Source organism: Delphinapterus leucas, chromosome 1 (genome assembly GCF_059928025.1).
Source record: "Delphinapterus leucas isolate spDelLeu-1000000601 "Yukka" chromosome 1, BTC_Dleu_Yukka2, whole genome shotgun sequence".
Taxonomy (NCBI): domain Eukaryota; kingdom Metazoa; phylum Chordata; class Mammalia; order Artiodactyla; family Monodontidae; genus Delphinapterus; species Delphinapterus leucas.
In genome coordinates, this window is record NC_143129.1 from 33,661,369 (window position 1) to 33,684,978 (window position 23,610).

The 23,610-nt window shown below is 34.8% G+C and overlaps 1 protein-coding gene and 2 pseudogenes across 3 annotated transcripts in view; 1 reads left to right on the forward strand and 2 right to left on the reverse strand.

Annotated features, from left to right (window-relative positions):
• AKT3 (AKT serine/threonine kinase 3) overlaps positions 1-23,610 on the forward strand; it is a 320,125-nt gene that overhangs the window by 246,010 nt on the left and 50,505 nt on the right. The gene's annotated exons all lie outside the window — the stretch shown is intronic.
• LOC149750449 (zinc finger CCCH domain-containing protein 15 pseudogene) lies at positions 955-3,344 on the reverse strand (annotated as a pseudogene).
• On the reverse strand, positions 1,910-2,470 carry LOC149750450 (zinc finger CCCH domain-containing protein 15 pseudogene; annotated as a pseudogene).

The following is a 23,610-nucleotide window of genomic DNA, read 5'->3' on the forward strand; positions in this document are numbered from 1 at the left end:
ATAGTGTTTGTTGTATATGTAGTGATGACTTCTTTTATTCCTGATATTGGTATATTGTTTTTCTGTGTTCAAAGTCATTAATTCTCATTTTTATTATTTCTTTATTCTGCTTCTTTTGAGTTGATGTTGCTTTTCTTGATCTTCTTTAGGAGGAAGCTAAGATTATTGGCTTGAGACCTTTCTCTTTTTCTAACATAAGCACTTAATGCTATGTTTCTATCTAAGGACAGTTAGCCATGCTTTGCGAATTTTGATATGTTGTGTTTTCATTTCAAAATATTTTTAGTTCTTCTTGTTATTCCTTCTTAACTCAGGGATTATTCAGGAGAGTATTGTTCACAATTTCCACATATATGGATTTTTTAGACATCTTTGTTATTGATTCCTACTTATCTATGGTTGGAAAACATATTTCATATGATATTAATCCTTTAAAATTTATTGAGATTTGTTTTATGGTCGATAAAGTGGTTTATCTTGGTGTATGTTTCATACACACTTGAAAAAGATGTGTATTCTACTTATATTGCATAAAATATTCTACCAGTATCCATTTGGTCAAGATGTTTGACAGTGTTATGTCTCCTATATTATTAGTGATTTTATGTCTACTTGTTCTATCAGTTATTGAAAAAGGATCATTGAAGTCTTTAGCTATAATTGTGGATTTGCCTGTTTCTCTTTTTAGATCTGCTTCTTGAATTTTGAAGCTTCATTGTTAGTTGTATACATAGCAATTTAGGATTTCTATGTCTTCTTGGTGAATCTACCCCTTTTTCATTATGAATGTTCGTTTATATTCGTAGCATTAATCTTTGTTTTGAAATCTACTTTGTCTGACATTAATATAAGTACTCCAGCTTTCTTTTGAATTTGTATATTTTTCCCATCTTGTTATTTTTAACCTATATCATTATATTTAAGTGTATTTTCTCTTAGACATGATATAGTTGATTCTTGCTTTTTTTTTTTTGGATTTTAATGTATGAGGATTTTATTTACAACGTTATTAACAACAACAACAAAGAAATTAAACATAGGTTACTGCAACTGATCCTGTGAGATTTAAGAAGTTCCATTTTAAATTGCCATCAAATTGTCCAAAGATAAACAATACTAAATCTGTGGTTTTCTTTATGAATTACAGTGCTCATATTTTAGGCAGTCCTTTTTTTTTTTTTTTTTAATAAATTTATTTATTTATTTTTGGCTGCCTTGGGTCTTCGTTGCTGCGCGTGGACTTTCTCTAGTTGTGGTGAGCAGGGGCTACTCTTTGTTGCAGTGCTCAGGCTTCTCATTGCAGTGGCTTCTCTTGTTGCGGAGCACAGGCTCTAGGCTCACAGGCTTCAGTAATTATGGCTCGCGGGCTCTAGAGCGCAGGCTCAGTAGTTGTGGCACATGGCCTTAGTTGCTCCGAGGCATGTGGGATCTTCCCGGACCAGGGCTCGAACCCATATCCCCTGCATTGGTAGGTGGATTCTTAACCACTGTGCCACCAGGGAAGCCCTAGGCAGTCTTTTAAACATATAAATACAAAAGAAATGAAATCACTCATTAAAAACTTTGTTAAATGAAGGGTATTTTAAATTTACATTTATGTTGTCCTTGTAATAATACATGCCCGGAGAAAATCAGGAGCTTGAAGGGCAATTACACTTCCTACCTGAGTGGACAGTTAGAACAATCGATCATTTCCAGTTTATCATGAACTACTCTGAACTTACTATGAGATGTAGCCAAAGTCAGAATATAGGAGTTAAGGAGAATATTCCTTTTTTGGAGGCAAGTAAGCCCACCAGAATCAGCATGGAAAATAAGCATCCTATTGAAGAATTCTAGGTGGAAAAATTAATGTAGTCGATTTCAACCATGCTGAGCTGGCTTAATTTTTTCATTGACTTGTATGATGTCATTCTTCTAAATCAAGTGTGTTTAAGTTCTTTTAGATCATCCACATCTTCCCCCAAAAAGGTTTTCATCAATAGGAACAGCATCGATGGCTCCATTTTTCTGTCCCTTCCCTTCATTGTCTTCTTCCAGATCACTTCTTTTGCCATTTTTAGCCCTACCTCTGTAATCTTTGCTTAATTTGTTTTATCTCTTTCTGAAGTATGTGTGCTGAAATCTTTCAAGACTGGCTACAGTAATACCTGTTTCATCTACATCGCTCATTGAATCATCAGCCTCATCTCCACCTGTTCCCTGGGTGTAACAGGTATCATCTGCTTCCTCCTCATTATCATCAGTTCAGGATGAAATTCAAACATCTCACAACTACTGAAAACTAGTGCCTACCCCGCTTTGAAGTCTGCTTTCCTTCTTTGCATTTCTTGATTAAGTTTATCAATCTCTTCTTGTTTTTTCCTTGCATATAAGAAAAGGTTCTGGAGTTATTTTGGCAGCATTTGGACCTAGGGCAGAACACTTTTTCAATTAGATCTTTTAATGAAATTCTCTGTTCTTTCTCTTTCTTTTTATAAAAGATAAAAATATACAATACAATATAAATACAATACAGGAGGAAGTGTATCATGATACATGCAAATATCTCCCCCTCCATGGCATATCCAAAGCCAGCCATATTTGTTGTTTTCAGTAGCTTCAAAGAAATATCTGCACACTAACTGTTTTGGAGTTTTTCTTTTCTGCCTCACTGTGCTTGTTACTCACTTCTTCCAGTTTTTCTCTCATCCCTATTAACCGTAGTATACTTTTCAAGTTCTTCACTGCTTGCATCACATTTTCTCACCACAGTCAAGTCATGAGAGAACTTATACTTATCTCCTTTAGTGCTCTGCCCATGCACGTACCACAGATTTAGGATCTGCACCTTTACTTAGTTTTTGAGCAGCAACTACAGGTTTGAATAGCTCATTTAGCTCTTGCAATTCTTACTTCTTGTCATCTTTCTTCAGTTTCTCTTTGGCTTCCCTTTATGCTACCTGATGTGGATTTTGTTGACCAAATTGACCTTGATGAGTGACAGCCTTGATAAACTTTTGTTGCTTTGCTCCTTTCTTGTTCTTTAGACCAAAAGTTTTGTCTCCAATAATCTTCTTTTTCTACTCTACTTTTTTGCTTCCCCCAGCCTGAGCAGGTTTCTTGGTTGGGGGGCAGGGGGCATTGTGGAGACAGTTGACACCAGCCAGACTTCAGCACAGTTGTATACCATCAGAGGATCTGGACCCATGGCAGGAGGAGGAAGATGAATACGCAACCACCTTAGTCGCTAAACCATACCTTGATTTTTTCTTATTCATTAGATAATATATGACTTTTAATGGAATGTGCAGCCCATTTTTGTTTAATTCAATTATCGACATAGTTGGGTTGAAATCTGCCATCTCGCAGTTTGTTTTTATTTGTTTCTTTATCTGCCTTCTTTTGGATTTATTGACTATTTTTATGATTCCATTTTATCTGAGCTATTGTGTCATTAGCTATACTCCTTTGTTTTCTTCTCTTGAGATTGTTTTAGAGTTTTCCGTATATATGCTTAACTTATCACACTGTACCTTCAGTTAATATTATAAACATATCACTTTCAATAGCATAGTTCTGTTTCCCCTTCCATTCTTTATGCTATCATTTTCATGTATTTTACTTTCATATGTTATAAACATCACAATACATCATAATTCTCTTTAGGTTTAGACAATTATATTTTAATGTGCTGAAGAATGCTTTATATTTACTACTAGTAGCACTCACCATTCCTTTATGTAGATCCAGGCTTCCATCTGGTATCATTTTTTGTTTTCTTTTGTTTTTTTCTTCTTCACTGTTTTTCTTTAGCCTTTACTCTAAAGCTCATTTAGCTCCATGTCTAAGACATGATCCCCCTAATTTGGAAATATTCATGGAAAAAAGAATGCATTTGAAGGAAATATAGGCTTGGAATTGATGGGAATGTGACATTTCAGAGGGGAGACCAATGTAAGAAGAAATAAAGTCGTTATGATTGAAGTGCATGAAATAATTCTGAAGCTGGAAAGAACCAACAATTTATGGTAGATGCAAAAAATGGAGAAGTGAGCCTGTTAATTTGGTATTGTTTCTTGAAAATTTAGCTCATGTTTGATTGATCCACCTACTTACCAGAATTATAAATCCTGAAGTAGGGGAATGACATAAGATGATTGGACCTTTTCAAGTTTGTTGGTATGGACTTTTAGGCAGAAGAGTTCGGAAAAGAGAATCTCATTTAGAGACTGCTGCAATGATACAAGTGTTAAGCGGTAGAGTCCAATGAAACAGAATAAAGGCAATGAGGAAGGAAAAGGAAATTCCGTAAATTCTATAGATATTTTAAAGAAGTAAGAATTAGTAATCTAGTCTGACAATCCTGGGGAAATGGGGGAGGATTATTGCTGGTTTTGGTAATAATTTAATTTTAAATGGAATTATCTCAGAGCTAGAAATACAGCACTAACATTTGGAAATGAGAGCGAGAATCAATAAGGAAATTCAATTAAAGTTGTGGGAATGGATTTCCTCTATAAAAAGGAGAGGAATGAGAAAATAAATGGGAAAGGGGAGGAGATTTAGGGAGAGAGACACAGGGGGAGGGAAGGTATGAGAACACTGAGAGCTATGACTGAGTATTAAAAAATATCCGTGGTCAGGAATGGGAGTTGGTTTGAGGACACATTTTTGTAAGGTGTGTCAAGGTCCTTTGGGAAGTATTATTTAAAAAGTTGCAGTGGCACTTTTCTGACTGAATCACTGCTCTCTATTTTCTGGTTGAAAAACTCAGCATGAGAAGTTTGGTGATTGATGGCAGTCATTCCAATGTTAGTGATTGTTATCGTTTTCATAAGTAAAGCAAGGTTAGACAAGTATAACATGAACACTAACAGAGAAGAGAGAGAAGCTAAAAAGATGCTTCTAGGTAGCTTCATGTTGATATTCTCCTTATCCTACTCAAATGGTGGTTCAGTCTAAAACTTCAGGTCAAAGAAAGATGAGCCACAAATATCTACCAAATGTTCTGACAGTTTAACTTTAAAATTACTCTCTTCTGTTGATTGTGAGGCATTGCACTGAGGATATAAAAGAACACAGACAGCTGTCAAAACCAACGTTAGTTGTGATATGAAATGCAAATGGTTTAAGCTGTAAAAGCCCTCAAGTAGGTTAAAAACAAAATATAACTAGATGTTCTGTACAAGAATCTCACCTAAAACAATATTACACAGAAAAGTGGAAAAAATAAGAGGATGAATAGAAGTTTAACAGTCAAATGTCACAAAAAGTAAGCAGAGACAATTATAATTTTGAGCTAAGTAGATTTCAACACATAAATATTAAACGGGAGAAGTCAATTTTGGCATAATGAACAATAGCATGACCTCCAACATAAAAAGTAAAATTTTTGCACCAAATAGCATTTATGTGCACAAAACACTATTAGAAATGCCAGAAGTCCTGATAGAAATGCAGTTTCTTTCTTAATGTGGCAGATGTTCAACTTTTTGATCTTTTGAAAGAGCCAGCTTGTGATTTTGGTGATTTTCTCTATCAGTTATCAATTTTCAAATTTATGGATTTATGCTCTCATCTTTATTTATTTTCTTCTCCTTATTTCAGATTTTATTTGCTCTTCTATTTCTGGTTTCCTAAACTGGAAGTGTAGATTATTGCTTTTAGATCTTTCTTTTCACATGTATGATTCAATGCTATATGTTTTCCTATATATACTGTTTTTACTGCATCCCACAAATTTTGATAAGTTGTATTTTCTTTTTTTTTTTTCTTTTGCTGTATGCTGTGGCCTCTCCTGTTGCGGGGCACAGGCTCCAGACGCGCAGGCTCAGCGGCCATGGCTCACGGGCCTAGCTGCTCCACGGCATGTGGGATCTTCCTGGACTGGGGCACGAACCCGTGTCCCCTGCATTGGGAGGCGGACTCTCAACCACTGCGCCACCAGGGAAACCCATATTTTCATTTTTATTTGGTTTCAAATATATTTAAATTTTTCTTAAGGCATCTTATTTGACCTATATGCTATTTAGAACTATATTATTTAATCTCTAAGTATTTGGAATTTTTCCAGATATCTTTAACTTATTGATTGCCAATTTAATTCTGTTGTGGTTTGAGAGCATACCTTTGTATGATTTCTGTTCTTTTAAATTTTTTAAGGTGTGTTTTATGGCCTAGAATATGGTTTGTCTTGGTGAATGTTCTGTGAGCTTAAGAAGAATGTGTATTGCTACTGTTGTTGGAGAAGGTAGTCTATAAATATCAATTAGATCCAGTTGGCTGATGGTGCTTTTCAGTCCTTACTAATGTTCTGCCTGCTGGATCTGTCAATTACTGATAAAGGGATGTTAAAGTCTCCAACTGTAATAATGAATTAATCTATTTCTCCTTGAGGTTCTATCAGTTTTTGTCCATTGTATTTTGAAACTCTCTTGTTACATGCGTACACACTAAGCATTGTTACGTCTTTTTGGAGAATTAACCCCTTTATCATTATGTAATGTCTCTCTTTTTTTTTTTTTTGCGGCACGCGGGCCTCTCACTGCTGTGGCCTCTCCCGTTGCGGAGCACAGGCTCCGGGCGCGCAGGCCCAACGGCCATGGCCCGCGGGCCCAGCCGCTCCGCGGCACGTGGGATCTTCGCGGACCGGGGCACGAACCCGTGTCCCCTGCATCGGCAGGCGGACCCCCAACCACTGCGCCACCAGGGAAGCCCTGTAATGTCTCTTAATCTGTGATAATTTTCATGACTCTGAAGTCGGCTGTGTCTGAAATTAATATAGCTACTCCAGCTTTCTTTTGATAAGTGTTACCATGGTTTCCCTTACTTATTTTTTAACCTGCAATTAATGCAATCTTAGATCACATTAGTTTTTTTTTAATCAAAGTACAGTTGATTTACAATATCCTGTTAGCTTCAGGTGTACAGCCCAGCAATTTATTTATACATATGTGTATTTTTTTGTCTTCAGATACTCTTCCCTTATAGGTTATTACAAAGTATTGAGTATAGTTCCCTGTGCTATACAGTAGATTCCTGTTGGTTATCTATTTTATATACAGTAGTGTTAATGCCAACCTCATAATTTATCTCTCCCCCCACCCCCTTTTCCCTTTGGTAACCATAAGTTTGTTTTCTATGTCTGTGAGTGTCTTTCTGTTTTGGAAATACCAGTTTTGGAGATAAGTTCATTTGTAACTTTTTTTTTTTTAGGTTCCACATATAAGCGATATCATATGATATTTATCTTTCACTGTCTGGCTTGCGTTACTTCACTTAGTATGATAATCTCTAGGTCCATCTATATTGCTGCAAATGGCATTATTTCATTCTTTTTTATGGCTGAGCAATATTCCATTGTATATGTATACACCACATCTTCTTTATCCATTCATCTGTTGATGGACGTTCAGGTTGCTTTCATGTCTTGTCTATTGTGAATAGTGATGCTATGAACTTCATGTATCTTTTTGAATTATGACTTTCTCTGGATATATGCCTGGGAGTGGGATTGCAGGATCATATGGTAGCTCTATTTTTAGTTTTTTAAGAAGCCTCCATACTGTTCTCCATAGTGGCTGTACCAATTTACATTCCTGCCAACAGTGAAGAAGGGTTCCTTTTTTTCCCCACCCTCTCCAGCATTTATTATTTGTAGACTTTTTGATGCTGGCCATTTTGAGCAGTGTGAGGTGGTACCTCATTGTAGTTTTGATTTGCATTTCTTTAATGATTAGTGATGTTGAGCATCGTTTCATGTGCCTTTTGGCCATCTGTATGTCTTCTTTGGACAGCTACATGTAAAAGAATTAAATTAGAACATTCTCTAACACCATACACAAAAATAAACTCAAACTGGATTAAAGGCCTAAATGTAAGACCAGATACTATAAAAATCCTAGAGGAAAACATAGGCAGCACACTGTTTGAGCAATATGCTTTTGGATTAATCTCCTAGAGTAATGGAAAAAATAATAGTAAACAAATGGGACCTAATTAAACTTAAAAGGTTTTGCACAGCAAAGGATACCATACACAAAACGAAAAGGCAACCTGCAAAATGGGAGAAAATATTTGCAAATGATATGACTGGCAAGGGATTAATCTCCAAAATATACAAACGGCTCATGTAGTTCAATATCAAAAAACAAACAACCCCATCAAAAAATGGGCAGAAGATTTAAATAGGTATCCCCTCACTTTTAATCTCTTTGTGTCTTTATATTTAAAGTGGATTTCTTGTAGATAACATATGGTTGGGTCTTGTTTTTTTATTCTCTCTGACGGCCTTTGTCTTTTAGTTGTTTTTAGACATTGACATTTAAAGTGACATTGACATAGTTGAATTAATATCTGTTCATTGAATTAATAGTTGAATTTATTTTCTATTCATTATCCTGTTCTTTGTATCTTCTTTTCTTTTCCACTTTTTACTTTTTTCCTGACTTGCCTGGTTTTAAGGGAGCATTTTCTAAGACTGCATTTTTCCTTCTCTCTTAACTTATCCTTTACACTTCTTTTAAATTTTTTTAGTGCTTGACCTTAGAGTTTGCAGTCTATATTTATAACTAATTCTAGGCCTTTTTCAAATAATACTATACCACTTCATGGATAGTATAAGGTCCTTATAATATTGCTGTCATTACTGTCACTTGTCCATAACCTGGAATTATTGTATATATTGTTGCATTACTATTTTGAACAAACTTTTTTTTTTGGCTGCGTTATGCAGCTGCAGGCTCTTAGTTCCCTGACCAGGGATCGAACGCATGCTCCCTGCATTGGGAGCATGGAGTCTTAACCAATGGACCACCAGGGAAGTCCCATAATAAACTTTTTTTTTTTTCTATTGGAGTATGGTTGCTTTACAATACTGTGTTAGTTTATACTTTACAGCAAAGTGAATCAGCTATATGTGTAAATATATCCCCTCTTTTTTGTATTTTCTTCTCATTTAGGTCACCACAGAGCATTGAGTAGAGTTCCCTGTGCTATACAGTAGGTTCTCATTAGTTATCTATTTTATACATAGTATCAATAGTGTATATATGTCAATCCCAATCTCCCAATTTGTCCAACCCTCCCTTTCCCCCTTGGTATCTATACATTTTTTCTGTACGTCTGTGTCTCTATTTCTGCTTTGTAAATAAGATCATCTATACCAATTTTTTCAGATTCCACATATATGCATTAATATACAATATTTGTTTTTCTCTTTCTGACTTACTTCACTCTGTATGACAGTCTCTAGGTCCATTCATGTCTCTACAAATGACCCAATTTCGTTCCTTTTTATGGCTGAGTAATATTCCATTGTATCTATGTACCACATCTTCTTTATCCATTCCTCTGTTAATGGACATTTAGGTTGCTTCCATGTCCTGGCTGTTATAAATAGTACTGCAGAGAACCTTGGGATGCATGTGTCTTTTTGAATTGTGGTTTTCTCAGGGTATATGCCCAGTAGTGGGATCACTAGGTCATATGGTAATTCTATTTTTAGTTTTTTAAGAACCTCCATACTGTTCTTCATAATGGCTGTATCAATTTACATTCCCACCAACAATGCATGAGGGTTTCCTTATCTCCACACCCTCTGCAGCATTTATTGTTTGTAGATTTTTTGATAATGGCCATTCTGACTGATGTGAGGTGATACCTCATTTTAGTTTTGATTTGCATTTCTCTAATAATTAATGTTGAGCATATTTTCATGTGTTTGTTGGCCATCCATATGTCTTCTTTGGAGAAATGTCTATTTAGGTCTTCCATCCATTTTTTGATTGGGTTGTTTGTTTTTTTGGTATTGAGCTGCATGAGCTGTTTATATATTTTGGAGATTAATCCCTTGTTGGTTGCTTTGCCAGCTATATGTAAAAGAATGAAATTAGAGCACTCCCTAATACCATACACAAAAATAAACTCAAAATGAACAAACTTTTGTCTAATTATTTTAATTAAGAATATAGAAAAAAATATTTAATCTTCGTGTATTCTTTCTTTAATACACTTCCTTTCTTTATGTAAATCTAAGTTTCTGACCTATATCATTTGCCTTCTTTTTGATGAATTTCTTTTAACAGTTTTTGCAAGGTAGGTCTCCTGGCGACAAATTGCCTCAGTTTTTTGTCTGGGAAAGTCTTTATTTTTCCTTATTTTTGAAGGATAATTTTGCTCTATACAGAATTCTAGGTTGATGCTTTTGTCTTTCAACACTATGTATTTCATTCCATTTTTTCATTGCTTGCAAGGTTACTGAAGAGAAACTCAATGTAATTCTTAACTTTCACCTTTATAGATAAAGTTTTTTGCTGTGTGTGTGTGTGCGTGCGCACACACACTCACCCACTTCTGCCTTCTCTCAAGATTTTATCTTTGATTTTCTTCAGTTTAAATGGCTATACCTATGGCTAAGTGTAGATCTGGGGGTACTTGTCTTAAATGATATTCTCTGAACTTCCAGGACCTGTAGTATGGTGCCTAGCACTAATTTTGGAATACTGTTATTGCTTCAAATATTTCTTTTGTTCCATTCTGTCTCTCTTCTTCTCATATTCCCATTACACGTACATTACATCTTTTATAATTGTCTCACAATTCTTGGATATTCTGTTCTTTTTTATTCTTTTTTCTCTTTGCATTTCAATTTCGAAAGTTTCTATTAACATTTCTTCAAGCTCACTGATTCTGTCCTTGGCTGTGTTCTGATTGGTGAGGCTATCAAAAGTGTTCTTAATTTCTGTGATGGTGTTTTTGATTGCTAGCATTTCCTTTGATGCTTTCTTAGAGAGTCCATTTATCTACTTATATTATCCATCTGTTCTTGCATATAGTCAACTTTTTCTACTAAAGCCTTTAATATATTGATCATAGCTGCTTCAAATTCCTAGTCTCATAATTTCAACATCTCTCCCTGCCATATTTGAGACTTGCTCTGTATCTTGAAAATATATTTTTAATCTTTTAATATGTCTTATAATTTTTTGTGGAAAGTCAGACATTAGGTACTGAGTAAAAGAAACTGAGGAAACTGAGCTAAGTAGGTCTTTAGTGGAGGGTTTATGTGAATGTCACTAGTTTATCGGGTTTGAATGTACTTAATACTTTTGGTACCTTTCTTTCTTTTAGGAGGTAGTCTACATAGATGATCATGTCATCCATTTCCAACTTGTATGCCTTTTATTTCTTCTTTTTCTTACCTTATTGCATTGACTAGGATCTCCAGAACAATGTTGTATAGAGATGGTGAGAACAGACATTTAATTATTACTAATTTGGGGGAGATAGAATTTGCATTTCCCCTTCTGATTATGATATTAGCTGTAGGTTTTTTTATGCATGCCATCTCTCAGGTTGACAAAATTATCTGGTGTTTCTATTTCATGAACATTTTTATTATGAATAAATGCTGGATTTCATCGAATGCTTTTTTTCTGCATTCATTGAGATAACTATGTGATGTTTCTACCTTAGTTTATTAATACATTGACTCACATTGATTGATTTTCACTTGCATGCCTAGGATAAACCTCTAAACAATCATGGTATGTTATCTTTTTTATATATTGCTAGATTGTTTCAGTATTTTGTTAAGAATTTTGCATTTATAGTCATAGGAAATATTGGACTATATTTTTCTTTTCATGTACTATCTGGTTTTAGAATCAGGATAATGCTGGACACCAAAAATAAGTGGTGTTCCCTCTTCTATTTTATGGAAAAGTTTGCATAGAATTGCTCTTATTTCTTCTTTAAATATTGACAGAATGTCCTGTGAAGCCATCTGAGCCTAGAGTAAAGAAATTCAATTTATTTAGTGGATATACGGTACCTCTTATTATCTGTTTCTTTTCAGTGAGATTTTGTAGTTTATCTGTGTTTCAAGGAATTTAAAAATTTTTGTCTAATTGTTGAATTCATTGGCATTAAGTTGATGCATTATTTTCTTTATTTTTTTCTATTCCTTTTACCTTGTTTTATAAGCTCTTCCTTTTAGCCAATTACGTTGAAAACTTATTAGATTTGAAACCTTTCTTTTACAATATGAGCTTGTAGTGCTGTATTTTTACTACCTCTAAGCACTGCCCTAGCTGCATCATGTAAGTTTTGTTATGTCATATTATGATTTAATTTTTATTTCAAAATGCTTTCTAATTTTCTTTGTGATTCCTTCTGTGACCCTATGGTTTACTGAAGTGTGTTGTTTGATTTACAATATTTGGAGATTTTTTAGTTATCTTTCTGTTTACATCTCTAGTCTAATTTTGTTGCTAAGGAACATATTTCGTATAATTTTAAATAATTTAAATCTATTGAGATTTGTTTAATGAAGAAAATGTGGTTTATGTTGATGAGTGTTTCATGTGCATTTGAAATAATGTGTATTCTTCTCTTGTTATATGCAGTGTTCTATAAATGTCAATTAGATCAAGTGGGTTAATAGTTTTAAGTATTCTACATCCTTACTGATTGTTTGACAGCTTGCTTTTATCAATTACTAAGAGAGGATAAGTAAAATCCTGAACTATAATTGTGGTGTTGACTGATTTTCTTTCAGTTCTATCACTTTTTCTTTACTTTAAACTTAAAGTTCTGTTCTTAGGTGCACCCAGATTTAAGATTGTTATATCTTCATGAAGCGAATTTCATCACTTCATCTAGGTTAGCCAATTTTTGGCATAAAGATTAGAATGGATATACATGCAATAGACAAATAGACAATAGAAAAACAATAGAGAAAGTCAATAAAACCAAAAATAGTTCATTGTTTGAAAAGATCAACAAAATTGACAAACTTTTAAGTAGATTGACTAAGAAAAAGAAAAAGCAAATATTAAAATCACAAGTGAAAAGCATTACTACTGACTTTATACAAATAAAAAGAATTATGAGAATAATATGAACACCTGTACACTAATAAAGTGGGTAACCTATATGTATTTGAAAAATTCCTAAAAACTTACAAACTGCCAAAACTACTCAAGTAGAAATAGAAATTTTGAATAGACCTAAAACTAATAAGAACTAATAAGGACAAAGTAATCAAAAAATCAATAAAGAAAAGCCCTAGACCAGATAGCTTCACTAGAGAATTCTTCAAACATTTAAAGGAGAAATAATGCCAATCCTTCTCAAACTATTCCAAGAAACTGAAGAGGAGTGAGTACTTCCTGACTCATTCTGTGAAGACAGCATTATCCTGATTCCAAAATCATGCAAAGACACTGCAAGAAAACTGTACACCAATATTCCCAGTTAATACACATGGAAAAATTCTCAACAAAACACTAACAAACCAATCAGCAGCATATTAAAAGGATTATACATCATGATGAAGTGAGTTGTATTCCAGGAATGCAAAGATTCATAATACTAAAATCAATCAATGTAATACCCTACTTTAACAGAATAAAGAAAAAACCCATGTGATTTCAGCTGGTGCAGAAAAAGCATTTGACAAAATTCAGCACTCTTTCATGGTAAAAGAAACAAAACAAAACAAAACAAAAACCCATACTCAGAAAACTAGAAATAGAAGGAAACTTCCTCATCATAATAAAGGCCATGTATGAACCCACAGGTCACACACTCAATGATGAAAGTCTGAAAGCTTTTCCCCAAAGATAAGGAAGAAGACAAAGATTCCTACTTTCAGCACTTCATTTCAACATAGTACTAGAAGTTGTTGTCAGAATGTTTAGAAAGAACAGGAAATAAAATGCAATCAAATGGGAAAGGAAGTAGTAAAACTATCTCTGTTAACAGATGACATGATCTTATACATAGAAAACACTAAGGAATACAGACACACACCAAAAAACCTCTTAAAGCTAATGAAAAATCCAGCAAAGTTGCAGATACAAAATCACACACAAAATACATTATATTTCTGCACATTAGCTATATCTGAAAAGTAAATTAAGAAAACAATTCCATAGAAAATAGCATCAAAAAGAATAAAATATTTAGGAATAAATATAATTAGGTAGATGTAAAATTTATATGCTGCAAACTACAAAACATTGCTTAAATAAATTAGACATAAATAACTGGAAAGACATCCCGTGTTTGTGGGTTGGAAACTTAATATTGTTGAGATGATAATTACTGGTCAAAGTGGATGTTACTGATTCAGTGAAATCCTTATGAAATGGTCATATAAAATCATTTTAATATACTTCTGAATTCATTTTGCTGATACTTTATTGAGGATTTTTGCAGCAATGTTCATGGGGATATTGGTGTGTAGTTTAGGATGTGCATTTCTTTTAAAACAAGAAATCAAACCTCAGTAGAACAAAGGAACTACAATATAGCTCTGATCATATTCTGTGATCACATTGCAATAAAACTTGGAGCAATCAGCAAGGAAATACTTCTCTAAAACCCAAACGTTTAAAATAAACTTTAATATAATTCATGGATTACAAAATAGGCACGTTGGAAATCAGAAAATATTTAGAACCGAATTACAATGAAAATTTGTGAAATGCAGCCAAAGAGGTTCTTCTTTTTTCCCTTTTTTTTTTTTTTTTTGGCTACATCAGGTCTTTGCTGCTGCACATGGGCTTTCTCTAGTTGCAGCGAGCGGGTCTACTCTTCACTGCAGTGCACAGGCTTCTCACTGCAGTGGATTCTCTTGTTCCGGAGCACGGGCTCTAGGCACACAGGCTTCAGCAGTTTTGGCATGCGGGCTTCAGTAGTTATGGCACGCGGGCTCAGTAGTTGTGGCTTGTGGACTCTAGAGTGCAGGCTCTCTAGTTGTGGCGCCTGGGCTTAGTTCCTCCACGGCATGTGAGATCTTCCCAGACCAGGGCTCGAACCCATGTCCCCTGCATTGGGAGGCGGATTCTTAACCACTGTGCCACCAGGGAGGTCCAAAGAGGTTCTTAAATACTTGTATTGTGTTGAGAGCGGACAACAGAAAAGAAAGGTCAAAAATTAATTAGTAAGTCTTCCAAATCAAATTAGGAGGGAAAAGAGCAGCAACAGAATAAACCCAGTAGAAGTGAGTAGATACAAATAATAAATACAAAAGTAAAAATGAATGAAATAGAAAACAAACATTTGAAAGGATCAAGAAAACAAAACTGCAGTTATGTAGAATATTACAAAAGTAGACTAATCTCAAAGTTAATCAAGAAAAGTGAGAGAGCACTAAAGTATGTGAAATGGGGCACAACTACAATACAGTAGTTAAAATATGATGCAACTACAATGAAAGAATTACTTGACAATTTTTATAAAGCTATAAATTATCAGCTGACTCAAGAAAAATGTGAAAACATCTATATCTAATCTTTGAATTGGTATACAATCTGTCATCTTTTCAACTTCAATGTTTCCACCCAAATATAGAAATAACAAGTCAAGTCCACATGCCTTTTTTAGATAATCTTCATACAACATTCAAAGAAAAGATAATTTCTATCATTAAAAATATTTTATACAAGCTGTTCCTGAAGAAAAGGAGAAAAACATGTTATATGCATCTGAAATTTATGTTACAACCTTGATATCAAACCCTGACAAGGCTCATACAGCAGAAATATTATTGGCCATTTATGAACATAGACTTAAATTATCCTAAGTAAAGTGTTAACCGGTTATTTCCAACAATGCATAAAATATTTACATTCTCATATTCATGTTGAATTTTTTCTAGAAATATGATTAGATTAAAAATGTTTTAATCTCATTTAACTTATTTAGAAATTGTATAATCCACATGATCATCTCAATCTTTATACAAAATCTTTTCATGAAGATGAAGTTAGAAACTATTCATTATTTTAAAAAACACATTGAAAACACTTTTAGTAACCTTAGAAGTAAATAGATTAAAAAAATTTTTTTAACATCTTTATTGGAGTATAATTGCTTTACAATGTTATGTTAGTTTCTGCTGTATAACAAAGTGAATCAGCTATATGTATACATATATCCCCATTCTCTTGCGACTCCCTCCGACACTCCCTATACCACCATTCAAGGTACTCAGAAAGCACTGAGCTGATCTCCCTGTGCTATGCAGCTGCTTCCCACTAGCTATTTTACAATTGGTTATATATATATATATATATATATCAATGCTACTCTCTCACTTTGCCCCAACTTACCCTTCCCCCTCTCCATGTCCTCAAGTCCATTATCCATGGTTGCGTCTTTATTCCTGTCCTGCCCCTAGGTTCATCAGGACCATTTTGTTTTTTAGATTCCATATATATGTGTTAGCATATGGTATTTGTTTTTCTCTTTCTTACTTACTTCACTCTGTATGACAGACACTAGGTGCGTCCACCTCACTACAAATAACTCAGTTTCGTTTCTTTTTCTGGCCCAGTAATATTCAGTTGTATATGTGTGCCACATCATCTTTATCCATTCATCTGTCGATGGACACTTAGGTTGCTTCCATATCCTGGCTATTGTGAATAGTGCTGCAGTGAACATTGTGGTACATGACTCTTTTTGAATTATGGTTTTCTCAGGGTATATGCCCAGTAGTGGAATTGCTGGGTCATATGGTAGTTCTATTTTTAGTTTTTTAAGGAAGCTCCATACTGTTCTCCATAGTGGCTGTACCAATTCACATTCCCACCAACAGTGCAAGAGGGTTCCCTTTTCTCCACACCCTCTCCAGCATTTATTGTTTGTAGATTTTCTGATGATGGCCATTTTGACTGGTGTGAGGTGATACCTCATTGTAGTTTTGATTTCCATTTCTCTAATGATTAGCGATGTTGAGCATTCTTTCATGTGTTTGTTGGCAATCTGTATATCTTCTGCAGAGAAATGTCTGTTTAGGTCTTCTGCCCATTTTTGCATTGGGTTGTTTGTTTTTTTGATATTGAGCTCCATGAGCTCTTGTATATTTTGGAGATTAATCCTTTGTCAGTTGTTTCGTTTGCAAATATTTTCTCCCATTCTCAGGGTTGGCTTTTCATCTTGTTTATGGTTTCCTTTGCTGTGCAAAACCTTTTAAGTTTCATTAGGTCCCATTTGTTTATTTTTGTTTTTATTTCTATTTCTCTGGGAGGTGGGTCAAAAAGAATCTTGCTGTGATTTATGTCATAGAGTGTTCTCACTATGCTTTCCTTTAAGAGTTTTTATAGTGTCTGGCCTTATATTTAGGTCTTTAATCCATTTTGAGTTTATTTTGTATATGGCATTAGGGAGTGTTCTAATTTCATTCTTGTACATGTAGCTGTCCAGTTTTTCCAGTACCATTTATTGAAGAGGCTGTCTTTTCTCAATTGTTTATTCTTGCCTTCTTTGTCAAAGATAAGGTGACCATATGTGTGTCGGTTTATCTCTGGCCTTTCTATCGTGTTCCATTGATCTATATTTCTATTGTTGTGCCAGTACCATACTGTCTTGATTACTATAGCTTTGTAGTATAGTCTGAAGTCAGGGAGCCTAATTTTCCCAGCTCCATTTTTCTTTCTCAAGATTACTCTGGCAATTCGGGGTCTTTTGTGTTTCCATACAAATTGTGAAATTTTTTGTTCTAGTTCTGTTAAAAATGCCAGTGGTAGTTTGATAGGGATTGCCTTGAATCTCTAGATTGCTTTGGGTAGTAGAGTCATTTTCACAATGTTGATTCTTCCAATCCAAGAACATGGTATATCTCTCCATCTGTTTGTATCGTTATTAATTTCTTTGATCAGTGTCTTATAATTTTCTGCATACCAGTCTTTTGTGTCCTTAGGTAGGTTTATTCCTACGTACTTTATTCTTTTTGTTGCAGTGGTAAATGGGAGTGTTTCCTTAATTTCTCTTTCAGATTTTTCATCATTAGTGTATAGGAATGCAAGAGATTTCTGTGCATTAATGCTATATCCTGTTACTTTACTAAATTCATTGATTAGCTCCAGTAGTTTTCTGGTAGCATCTTCAGGATTCTCTAAGTATAGTGTCATGTCATCTGCAAACAGGGACAGTTTTACTTCTTTTCTGATCTGGATTCCTTTTATTTCTTTTTCTTCTCTGATTGCTGTGGCTAAAACTTCTAAAACTATGTTGAATAACAGTGGTGAGAGAAGGAAACCTTGTCTTCTTCCTGATCTTAGAGGAAGTAGTTTCAGTTTTTCACCATTGAGAACAATGTTGGCTGTGGGTTTGTCATATAGGGCCTTTATTATGTTGAGGTAGGGTCCCTCTCTGCCTACCGTCTGGAGAGTTTTTATCGTAAATGGGTGCTGAATTTTATCGAAAGATTTTTCTGCATCTATTGAGATTATCATATGGTTTTTATCCTTCAGTTTGTTAATATGGTGTATCACATTGATTGATTTGCGTAGAGTGAAGAATCTTTGTATTCCTAGGATAAACCCCACTTGATCATGGTGTATGATGTTTTTAATGTGCTGTTGGATTCTGTTTGCCAGTATTTTGTTGAGGATTTTTGCATCTGTGTTCATCGGTGATATGGGCCTTTAGTTTTCCTTTTTTGTGGCATCTTGTCTGGTTTTGGTATCAGGGTGATAGTGGCCTTGTAGAATGAGTTTGGGAGTGTTCCTCTCTGTGCTATATTTTGGAAGCATTTGAGAAGGAAAGGTGTTAGCTCTTCTCTAAATGTTTCATAGAATTCGCCTGTGAAGCCATCTGGTCCTGCGCTTTTGTTTGTTGGAAGATTTTTAATCACAGTTTCTATTTCAGTGCTTGTGATTGGCCTGTTTATACTTTCTATTTCTCCTTGGTTCAGTCTCAGAAGGTTGTGCTTTTCTAAGAATTTGTCCATTTCTTCCAGGTTGTCTATTTTTTTGGCATAGAGTTGCTTGTAGTAACCTCTCATGATCCTTTGTATTTTTTCAGTGTCAGTTGTTACTTCTTTTTCATTTTTAATTCTGTTGATTTGAGTCTTCTTTTTTTTTTCCGTCATGAGTCTGGCTAATGGTTTATCAAATTTGTTTAACTTCTCAAAGAACCAGCTTTTAATTTTATTGATGTTTGCTATTGTTTCATTTATTTCTGATCTGATCTTTATGATTTCTTTCCTTCTGCTAACTCTGGGGTTTTTTGTTCTTCTTTCTCTAATTTCTTTAGGTGTAAGGTTAGGTTGTTTATTTGAGATGTTTCTTGTTTCTTGAGGTAGGATTGTATTGCTATATACTTACCTCTTAGAACTGCTTTTGCTTCATCCCAGAGGTTTTGGGTCATTGTGTTTTCATTGTCATTTGTTTCTAGGTATTTTTTGATTTCCTCTTTGATTTCTTCAGTGATCTCTTGGATATTTAGTAGTGTATTGTTTAGCCTCCATGTGTTTGTAAATTTTACAGTTTATTTTTCTGTAATTTATATCTAGTCTCATAGCATTGTGGTTGGGAAACATACTTGATATGCTTTCAATTTTCTTAAATTTACCAAGGCTTGATTTGTGACCCAAGATATGATCTATCCTGGAGAATTACATGAGCACTTGAGAAGAAAGTGTATTCTGTTTTTTTTGAATGGGATGTCCTATAGATATCAGTTAAGTCCATCTTGTTTAATGTGTCATTTAAACCTTGTGTTTTCTTATTTATTTTCATTTTGGATGATCTGTCCATTGGTGAAAGTGGGGTGTTTAAGTCCCCTACTATAATGTGTTACTGTTTATTTCCCCTTTTATGATTGTTAGCATTTGCCTTATGTATTGAGGTGCTCCTATGTTGGGTGCATAAATATTTACAATTGTTATATCTTCTTCTTGTATTGATCCCTTGATCATTATGTAGTGTCCTTCTTTGTCTCTTGTAATAGTCTTTATTTTAAAGTCTATGTTTTCTGATATGAGAATTGCTACACCAACTTTCTTTTGAATTCCATTTGCATGGAGTATCTTTTTCCATTCCCTCACTTTCAGTCTGTATGTGTCCCTCGGTCTGAAGTGGGACTCTTGTAGACAGCATATATATGGGTCTTGTTTCTGTATCCATTTAGCCAGTCTGTGTCTTTTGGTTGGAGCATTTAACCCATTTACATTTAAGGTATTTATTGATATATATGTTCCTATTACGATTTTCATAATTGTTTTGGGTTTGTTATTGTAGGTCTTTTCCTTCTCTTGTGTTTCCTGCCTAGAGAAGTTCCTTTAGCGTTTTTTGTAAAGCTGTTTGGTGGTGTTGAATTCTCTTAACTTTTGTTTGTTTGTAAAGGTTTTAATTTCTCCATTGAATCTGAATGAGATCCTTGATGGGTAGAATAATCTTGGTTTTAGGTTTTTCCCTTTCATCACTTTAAATATGTCCTGCCACTCCCTTCTGGCTTGCAGAGTTTCTGCTGAAAGATCAGCTCTTAACCTTATGGGGATTCCTTTGTATGTTACTTGTTGCTTTTCTCTTACTGCTTTTAATATTTTCCCTTGTATTTAATTTCTGATAGTTTGATTAATATGTGTCTTGGCTTGTTTCTCCCTGTTGGTATCCTGTATGGGACTCTTGGCTTCCTGGACTTGTTTGACTAATACCTTTACCATTTTAGGGAAGTTTTCAACTACAATCTCTTCAAATATTTTCTCAGACCCCTTTTTTTTTTTTTCTCTTCTTCTCCTGGGACCCCTATAATTCGAATGTTGTTGTGTTTGATGTTGTCCCAGAGGTCTCTGAGACTGTCCTCAATTCTTTTCATTCTTTTTTCTTTATTCTCCTCTGCAGTAGTTATTTCCACTCTTTTATGTTCCTGGTCACTTATCCATTCTTCTGCCTCAGTTTTTCTGCTCTTGAGTCCTGCCAGAGAACTTTTAATTTCATTTATTGTGTTGTTCATCATTTTTCCTTTGCTCTTTAGTTTTTCCAGGTCGTTGTTAAATGTTTCTTTTATTTTCTACATTGTATTTTTGAGATTTTTTATCATCTTTACTATCATTTCTCTGAATTCTTTTTCAGGTAGACTGCCTATTTCCTCTTCATTTGTTTGTTCTGGTGGGTTTTCATTTTGCTCCTTGATCTGCTGCACATTTCTCTGTCTTCTCATTTTGTTTAACTTACTGTGTTTGGGGTTTCCTTTTTGCAGGCTTCAGGTTCCTATTTCCCATTGTTTTTGCTGTTTGCTCCCTGTGGGTGAGGTTGGTTCAGTGCATTGTGTAGGCTTCCTGCTGGAGGGAACTGGTGCCTGCGTTTTGGTGGGTGGGGCTGGATCTTGTCTTTCTAGTGGGCAGGGCCACGTCCAGTGGTGTGTTTTGGGGTGTCTTTGAACTTAGTATGATTTTAAGCAGCCTCTCTGCTAATGAGTGTGGTTGTGTTCCTGTCTTGCTAGTTGTTTGGCATGGGGCGTCCAACACTGGAGCTTTCTGGCCGTTGGGTGGAGCTGTGTCTTAGCATTGAGATTGAGATCTCTGGGAGATCTCTTGCCAATTGTTATTACATTTGACTGGGAGGTCTCTGTTTGTCCAGTGTCCTGAACTCAGCTCTCCCACCTCATAGGCTCAGGTCTGACACCAGGCCGGGACATCAAGACCCTGTCAGCCACACAACTCAGAAGAAAAGGGAGAAAAAAAAAAACAAAAATAAAATTATTAAAATAATAATAAAATTTTTAAAAAGCAGAGAACAACCAAACCAATAAACAAATCTACCAATGATACCAAGTGCTAAAAACTAAACTATATAAACATAAAAATCTGAAACAAATCATTTGCAGACAGCAAACCCGGAGTCTACAGTTGCTTCCAAAGTCCACCGCCTCAATTTTGGGATGATTCTTTGTCTTTTCAGGTATTCCACAGCTGCAGGGTACATCAGGTTGACTGTGGGAGTTTAATGTGCTGCTCCTGAGGCTGCACAGAGAAATTTAATTTCCCTTTCTCTTCTTTGTTCGCCCAGCTCCTGGACTTAAGCTTTCATTTTGGCCCCATCTCTGCATGTAGGTTGCCTTCAGGCATCTGCTCCAACCCAGAGTGGATGGGGTTAAAGCAGCGGTCATTAGGGGGCTTTTGCTCATTTAGGCCTTTGGGGAAGTCTGAGGTCTTCTGCCAGCATTCAGTAGGTGTTCTGTAGGAGTTTTTCCACATTTAGATGTATTTTGGGGGAGGAGGGTGATCTCCACATCTTACTCCTCCACCATCTTGAAGGTTCCCTAGGTTTTTATTGTAAAATAATTGACTGTAGTTGTTTGGGTTTATATATGGGCGTTCTATTCCATTCCATTGATCTGTGTGTCTGTTTTTGTGCCAGTACTATGTTGTTTTGATTACTGTAGCTTTCTAGTATAGTCTGAAGTCTGGGAGTGTGATACCTCCAGCTTTGTTAAAGAACAAGATTGCTTTGTCAATTCAGGGTCTTTTGTGTTTCCATATGAATTTTAGGATTATTTGTTCTAGTTCTGTGAAAAATGTCATGGGTGTTTTGAAGAGATTGCATTAAATCTGTAGATCACTTTTGGTCTTATGACCATTTTAACAATATTAATTCTTCCAGTCTAAGAGCATGGAATATCTTTCCATTTATTTTTATCATCATTAATTTCCTTAATGTTTTATAGCTTTCAGAGTATAGGTCTTTCACCTTTTTGGTTAAGTTGATTTGTTGGTATTTTATTCTTTTTGATGCGATTTTAAATGAGTTTTTTTACTTTCTTTTTCTGATAGTTCATTATTAAAACTGTGGAAAAGTAACAGGTTTCTGTATATTAATCTTGTATCCTGCAACTTCGGTGAATTCATTTATTAGGTCTGGTAGTTTTTGTGTGGAGACCTTAAGAATTTCTATATAAAGTGTTATGACTAATGCAAAAGAAATAAAAGCAAAAATAAACACATGAGGACCTAATTAAAGTTAAAAGCTTTTGCACAAGCAAAGGAACCCGTCAACAAAAGAAAAAGACATCCTATGGAATGGGAAAAAAAATTTGCAAATGATATGACTAACAAAGGTTAATATCCAAAATATATAAACAGCTCATACAACTCAATATCAAAAAAACAAGCACACAATCAAAAAATGGGTAGAAGATCTGAATAGACATTTCTCCAAAGGAAACATACAGATGGCTAACAGGCACATGAAAAGATGTTCAACATCAGTAATCAGAGAAATGCAAATCAAAACCACAATGAGAGATCACCTCATGCCTGTCAGAATGGCTATCATCCAAAAGTATACAAAGAACAAGTGTTGATGAGGATGTGGAGAAAAGGGAAGCCTTGTACACTGTTAGTGGGAATATAAATTGGTGCAGCCACTTTGGAAAATAGTAGAGTTTCCTCAGAAACCTAAAAATTGAACTACCATATGATCCAGCAATTCCACTTCTGGGTATATATACAGAAAAAAATGAAAACACTAATTTGTAAAAGATACATGCAGCCCTATGTTCATATTAGCACTACTTACAATATCCAGGATGTGGAAGCAACCCATGTGTTCATCAACAAATGAATAAAGAAGGTGTGGTGTGTGTGTGTGTGTATGTGTAAATATATATATAAATATTACTCAGCCACAAAAAGAATGAAATTCTGCCATTAGGAGCAAAATAGATGGGCCGAGAGAATATTATACTTAATGAAATGTCAGACAAACAAAGACAAATACTGTATGATATCACTTATATGTGATATCTAAAAAATCTAAAAAATAATACAAATGAATGTATATGCAAAGTAGAAATAGAGTCACAGATGTAGAAAACAAACTAGTGGTTACC